The sequence below is a fragment of the Neoarius graeffei genome, chromosome 24, assembly GCF_027579695.1.
Source record: "Neoarius graeffei isolate fNeoGra1 chromosome 24, fNeoGra1.pri, whole genome shotgun sequence".
NCBI classification, from domain to species: Eukaryota; Metazoa; Chordata; class Actinopteri; order Siluriformes; family Ariidae; genus Neoarius; species Neoarius graeffei.
In genome coordinates this window covers 3116336-3123505 of record NC_083592.1, presented here as the reverse complement: position 1 = coordinate 3123505, position 7170 = coordinate 3116336, and the positions used below count along the sequence as shown (strand labels likewise).

At 41.4% G+C, this 7170-nt stretch overlaps 1 protein-coding gene across 3 annotated transcripts in view; it reads left to right on the top strand.

Annotated features, from left to right (window-relative positions):
• LOC132872746 (BOLA class I histocompatibility antigen, alpha chain BL3-7-like) overlaps positions 1 to 7170 on the top strand; it is a 223758-nt gene that overhangs the window by 160763 nt on the left and 55825 nt on the right. For 2 of the 3 annotated variants that reach the window (XM_060907795.1, XM_060907797.1), the window contains exon 8: positions 1 to 581. This exon is cut by the window's left edge and continues 126 nt beyond it. The exons of the other annotated variant lie outside the window; for it this stretch is intronic. The gene's annotated coding sequence lies outside the window, so the exon portion shown is untranslated. Of the gene's footprint in view, positions 582 to 7170 lie in introns of those variants that run through there. 3 annotated transcript variants of the gene reach the window in all.

The following is a 7170-nucleotide window of genomic DNA, read 5'->3' as shown; positions in this document are numbered from 1 at the left end:
TATTGTGAATCTGTTATTGCTGTAAAATGGGATTATTAGATTGTTCGGGTTTTTTCGGTGTAAATTCTCATAATTTGTGTTTGGGTTAGATGTGAGTGTGTATGAGCTTCTTTCCTCTGTTCATTTATCCCCTGATTTACTGCAGAATTTAATCCCGTCATAACGTCAGGACACGACAGGTTTGATTTCCGTCTTTGACCTTTTAATCCAGTGCGATTTTCCTCAGCAGCTGTTTGTGGAGCTGATTTGTGCGTCTCAGACAGGAAGTGTGTGAAGCTTCAGATGTGATGCGTGTTGAACAGATTTGACTAAAGTGTAAAAGATGAGGAGTGACGCAGCAGAAGCAGGAGTTCATGCTGGATGATCAGCGCTCAAAGCTTTTATTTTCTCCACAAGTGGAAAACACAAAGCAGCTAAATGACATGGCACTGATTCCATTATTGATTATTTAACTCCATTTAAAGCAAAAACCAATCCGTTCAACACGCTGACACATCTGTACGACCCGAATCTCTCCCACAATCCCTCTGTTCTGTCTGTGGAACTGAGTGAATAATAAAGTGGATTTTCTTCACTCTGAATTTTATTTATAACTCTCTTCTTTTAAAGCCCATGATCTCAGTGTCCGTTCTGTATTTACTCTCGTCATCTCCACACATCAGACTGCTGGAGAAATTTAGCCTCTAATTCCGCCACATTCAGTGGTTTGTGTTTCTTTCCTGTTTAAACGTGTTTAGTCTGAGATGCAAATTAACAGGCAAAAGACAAAACCGAAATAATATGAAGCTCCTCTTCTTACAGCAGCGAGATAAAAGAATCCTAAAGAAATGGTTGTGTGTGACGTAGGTTACTTTGTGGGTGTGGTTTCTCACCTAAACAGGTATAAAGGTCTCACCGTGTTCACGGGGAGGAGGGAAGTTTTCAGGCTCAAATCAATGATTAGATTTCTTCTAATTGTTCTGTGCAGCTTTTGGATGTAAGAATGAGCACTGACTTCACACCAGAGAACAGTCCTGATCCCCAGCTCCTAATGTACAGGGTGCTACAGGGGGATTTAATGAGGGACTAAACTCAAACACGAGAACCACGACTACATAGAGGATGTTGTTATCAAGTGAAAAGTAACACAATAAAAAGTAAAACTGAGTGTAAAATTAACATAAAAACGCAAACGTAAGTGGCATCACAAATAAATAGTATCAAAAAAAGTTGGAAAGGGTTTCCCCCTCAATTCCTTGTTTATTTGCTTTACCTAAATACAACTGCAGGTTCTTTAAATGTACTTTTTATATAATTGATAAAGTCCAACATTAAAAAGTCCACATGTATTGTTTTCAATGCATTTTTTTTTATCTCAACAAAGGAAATTCACAACTATAACACAAGATTTGTAGATAAACAGTCTTGTTATTTTCCAAGAGTAAATAAATTTAACTTACAACCCCGATTCCAAAAAAGTTGGGACAAAGTACAAATTGTAAATAAAAACGGAATGCAATAATTTACAAATCTCAAACTGGTATTGTATTCACAATAGAACATAGACAACATATCAAATGTCGAAAGTGAGACTTTTTAAAAAAAAAATCAGGTTCAACAAGAGTCTGGTGTTGCCATCATTAAAGATGAAAAGCGGCTCATACATTAAATCAAAATAATACAAAACATGATAGCAAAGAACAAAAAAGAATGCGTTACATCACAATCTTGCCTTGAAGCTACATTGAACACTGTCATTCACATTTCATTACCTCTAAAACAGTAGATATACATGTAGATACGACACAGCAACATTAAGAAGAGTTTAAGAGGAATCTGTTAACTGCAGTTTTAAAAGTGTTCACATTTGCAATGACAGGGAAAACTGAGGCTGGCAGTGAGTTCCACAGCCTGCTTGTCCTTGGTACATATGAAGATAAATGAAGCTGAGTGTTGGATCTTGGCACATTGACGAGGTATGGGTGACCACTTGTAGTTGAACGGGTTACTCGTGTTCCAGTAACTTGGGTTGGCAGAATTCCTACAAGTTCCTCAGAGGGTTGCAGGAAGATGTGCCGGTAGAAGGTACTGAGACTGGCTACTTTCCTCCTGTGGTCCAAGGGGAAAATGCCGGCCTGTTGTGGGTCCCTAATTTGAAGTTGGTGTACAGCTTTCCTCTGGAGTCTGTCTAGCAGCTTTAGAGCCGTTGTGCCAGCACCGCTCCATATTGGGGAGACATATTCCATGAGGGGACGGATATACGCCTTATATACTGTTATCTGAGCCTGAAGAGAGAGAAGGTCTCTTGTATGCCCAAGGATGTATAACCTCCTAGCCGTCTTCTTGGCAAGGCTTTTGATGAATGGAGTCCAAGTTAGAGTATTGGTGATGGTGACACCAAGGAGAGTAATACTCTGTGGGCTTTATCTCTTCGTTCATGAAGTAGAGAGAAGGGTGGGTCTGTTCTCGTTTCCTACTTTATAATCATCTCAGTTTTACCTGCATTGAATGTTATACACCAGTCAGAGGCCCGCTTGTCTATTTTGTCCAGGTCACATTGTAGACTCTCAGCACAGGTGTTTCTCAGGCTAGGATTTTTTATAACAACATGTAGAGTTGAATCATCTGCAAATAGATGGTCATTCTTTAAGTGAGATGCAAGGTCATCAATAAAAATGAGAAAAAGTAAGGGCCCCAAAACACTGCCTTGGGGAACTGCGGCAGTTATGGGCACTGATGAAGAAGTAAATCCGTCTAGTACAACAGATTGGTGTCTGTCAGCTAGAAAGGATGAAATCCAGCCATACAGGTCACCTTGAATACCAAAGGAGGTCAGCTTGGACAATAGACCGCAGTGCCAAACACGGTCAAAGGCTTTCTTAATGTCCAGGGCAAGAACTCTAATTTCTCTCTGAGAGTCAAGAGCATTGTTCCACCACTGGGTAATATATGAAAGCATGTCGATTGTTGATCTCTTCTCTCGGAAACCATACTGGCCGTCACAGAGAAGCCGGTACGTGTCAAGATGTTTACGAATGTGATCACAGATAATACTTTCCATGACTTTGGATATTATCGGCAGTAATGATATGGGCCTATAGTTGGAGGGATCTTTCTTGTTTCCCTTTTTAGGTATAGCTATCACATGGGCAGCTTTCCAGTCGGAGGGAACTGTCTGTGTGTCAAAAGATATCTGGAATAGCTTGGCAAGAGCTGGGGCAAGTTTGGGGCCACATTTCTTAAGTACTGTTGCCGATATTCCATCTGGGCCATTGGCCTTGGAGGTGTCCAAATTACAAAGTTTCCGGAGAACAGTTTTGGGCCAGAACTTCAGAGAGGAAAGAACACTGGTTTTGGGTGATGAGTTTGGGGGAGTCTTGCCATTGTCGTTGAGGTGAGCATTTGCAGCGAAAGTCTTGTTCAGCAACTCAGCCTTGTCTTTTGCCTCACTGAAAGTTTTACCATCGCTCACTAATGGAGGAACAGAAGACGTTTTGCTGCTGTCAGTCACTGTTTTGACAAGCTTCCACCATTGCTCATTTTCTGCATGCTTGAGATTCTGTTGTAAGTGTTGTGAAAACTGCACACGAGCACGGCCCACAAAATGCTGACACTCTGCCTTGGACTTAATATACAAAGCCCAGGAGTCCTTTGTTCGGTCATTTTGCCACCTTATGAATGCATTTTGTTTCCTTTGAACTGCTAATTTGCAATCTTCATTAAACCAGGGTTTATCAGAATACCGATGTTTGGTTGTTTTGGAAGGAATGAACATGTCCATAACCTCACTAATCTTATCTCTCACACAGGACACAGCATTAGCACTTTGGCCTTTTAAGAGAGAAGTCCAACTAACATTGGCCAAATATGAGCGCATACCATCCCAATCAGCTTTGTCATAGTACCAAGTCTTATGATTGCCTGGTTTACTCTGTGTTGGAAGTCTGTAGTTTGCCACAGAAGTTACCACACAATGGTCGGAGGACCCAAGAGGTGCACTGACGGTGACAACATGGTTATCTGGAGAATTAGTGAGGAAGAGATCTAATTTGGAGTAGTTTCCATCCTTACCAAGCCTAGTAGGCTCTACAACGAGTTGATGAAGGTTATTCAAAATGGCAAATTCATATGCACATTCTCCATGCACGTCAGTCTTATTACTGCCTAACCAGTCTTCATAATGGACGTTCAGATCCCCAAGAACAATGATTTCAGATCTTGGGTGGAATTCTTGGATATTGTCAATATTCTCAGATAACACATCATACAAAGAGTCATCATCTGATGGCGGCTGATAGACACAAAACATATACAGTAAATCTTACGTCCTGGGAGGAGTAATTCCAGGCAAACAAATTCATGGTGAAGGTTCTCAAAGTCAGACATTCTTGTAACGGTACCGTAAGAGCTTCACTGCAATACACTACTAGCCCGCCCCAACCAGAGTCACTGGGTCTATCCCTTCTGAAAACAAAGTAACCAGGTACCACCAGCATCTCGTCATCAACCTTACTATTCAGAAAAGTTTCTGATACACAATAAATGTGAGGAAGTGTTGAAAGAAGATCATGTTCCAGGTATGTCCAATTGGTGCGTAGACCTCTAACGTTCGTAAATCGTGCAGTGAATTCATTTTGCTAAGGACCTGGATTTGGGTGAATATCACCACAAATAAGGAACAAAATCACTAAAGGTAACATAAATTGGATCACAATTCCATAATCTTGGTCGATTCTTGCAGGGGTCGTCACCATTATATCAGTCCATTTCGAGGCTTTTCTTAATTGTAATGAGACAATATAAGATAAGATGACTTGGGGAGTCAACCCAAGCCAAATAATATGACCAGGGGCTATAAGCCACTTGCTCCTAGGGCTGAAACAGGGTGTCCCCCTTCACAGCCCCTACGGATACAAGCTAGGGTGTCATCCCCGTAGGGAGCCTGGCCGACCAAGAATTGGACTCCCCTATGAAATTTTGAAATTTCATGACAGCAACACATCTCAAAAAAGTTGGGACAGGGGCAATAAGAGGCTGGAAAAGTTAAAGGTACAAAAAAGGAACAGCTGGAGGACCAAATTGCAACTCATTAGGTCAACTGGCAATAGGTCATTAACATGACGGTATAAAAAGAGCATCTTGGAGTGGCAGCGGCTCTCAGAAGTAAAGATGGAAGAGGATCACCAATCCCCTTAATTCTGCGCCGACAAATAGTGGAGCAATATCAGAAAGGAGTTCGACAGTGTAAAATTGCAAAGAGTTTGAACATATCATCATCTACAGTGCATAATATCATCAAAAGATTCAGAGAATCTGGAAGAATCTCTGTGCATAAGGGTCAAGGCCGGAAAACCATACTGGGTGCCCGTGATCTTCGGGCCCTTAGACGGCACTGCATCACATACAGACATGCTTCTGTATTGGAAATCACAAAATGGGCTCAGGAACATTTCCAGAGAACATTATCTGTGAACACAATTCACCGTGCCATCCGCCGTTGCCAGCTAAAACTCTATAGTTCAAAGAAGAAACCGTATCTAAACATGATCCAGAAGTGCAGACGTCTTCTCTGGGCCAAGGCTCATTTAAAATGGACTGTGGCAAAGTGGAAAACTGTTCTGTGGTCAGACGAATCAAAATTTGAAGTTCTTTATCGAAATCAGGGATGCCGTGTCATTCGGATTAAGGAGGAGAAGGACGACCCAAGTTCTTATCAGTGCTCAGTTCAGAAGCCTGCATCTCTGATGGTATGGGGTCGCATTAGTGTGTGTGGCATGGGCAGCTTACACATCTGGAAAGACACCATCAATGCTGAAAGGTATATCCAGGTTCTAGAGCAACATATGCTCCCATGCAGATGACGTCTCTTTCAGGGAAGACCTTGCATTTTCCAACATGACAATGCCGAACCACATACTGCATCAATTACAGCATCATGGCTGCGTAGAAGAAGGGTCCGGGTATTGAACTGGCCAGCCTGCAGTCCAGATCTTTCACCCATAGAAAACATTTGGCGCATCATAAAACGGAAGATATGACAACAAAGACCTAAGACAGTTAAGCAACTAGAATCCTACTTTAGACAAGAATGGGTTAACATTCCTATCCCTAAACTTGAGCAACTTGTCTCCTCAGTCCCCAGACGTTTACAGACTGTTGTAAAGAGAAAAGGGGATGTCTCACAGTGGTAAACATGGCCTTGTCCCAACTTTTTTGAGATGTGTTGTTGTCATGAAATTTAAAATCACCTAATTTTTCTCTTTAAATGATACATTTTCTCAGTTTAAACATTTGATGTGTCATCTATGTTCTATTCTGAATAAAATATGGAATTTTGAAACTTCCACATCATTGCATTCTGTTTTTATTTACAATCTGTACTTTGTCCCAACTTTTTTGGAATCGGGGTTGTACGTTTTCAGAGACCAAAGATTTAGAATTCCACTGAAGAACATATTCAGTCTGTTTCAGACAATTTAAAAAGAAACTCAAAGAGGAACTTCAAGCATATTAAAATCATTTATTGTGCCCTCTTTGGCTTGCTCTTGGAATAATCCATCCGTTTCCTATGTTTTCAGTATTTGGTATTTATTCTCTGATATTGTGTATTACTGTGTGTATTGTGGGCGTTGTACTCCTTCGACCTGCCAATTACTGAACATGATTTTTTTTCCCTCCTCATACCCTGACTCCCTGACTCTTAGCTTTTTAGTTCAATGTTGTATTTATATTGGAGGGATGCAGTAAAACAGTGTGATCTTTGGGGGATGAGGGTGGGGGGTGGGGGTCCTATTTAACTCATTATAACTGAAATATAGTTGTTAGACTTCTCCTCACTTCGTCCTGTGTGTTCCGCTGTTGTAGTCCAATGTTGGAGATGGGCGAGTCCTTTTCGAGCTCTCACCTGTGTAAATGAAATAATTCTCCATTCCAGCTTTTCTCCCCTCACTGGCTGTGTCTCATTACACTCATCCTCACTTCAGTAGAAGGTCTGCTGGCTCAGATGTTTGGGGTGTTTAAGAAGCAGTTTTGCTCTCCTCTCCCAGTCCACACTGTGATTCAGGTGTAGTTTTACCTGCTGGAAACCAGTCACAGTGACAGGAACATCACTATACTGCAGTTAGTTCTGGTCCACTCTCTGACTGGAGAAGTTCTGTTGAAGAGTGTTGATATTCAGGAGAACAGCACTGG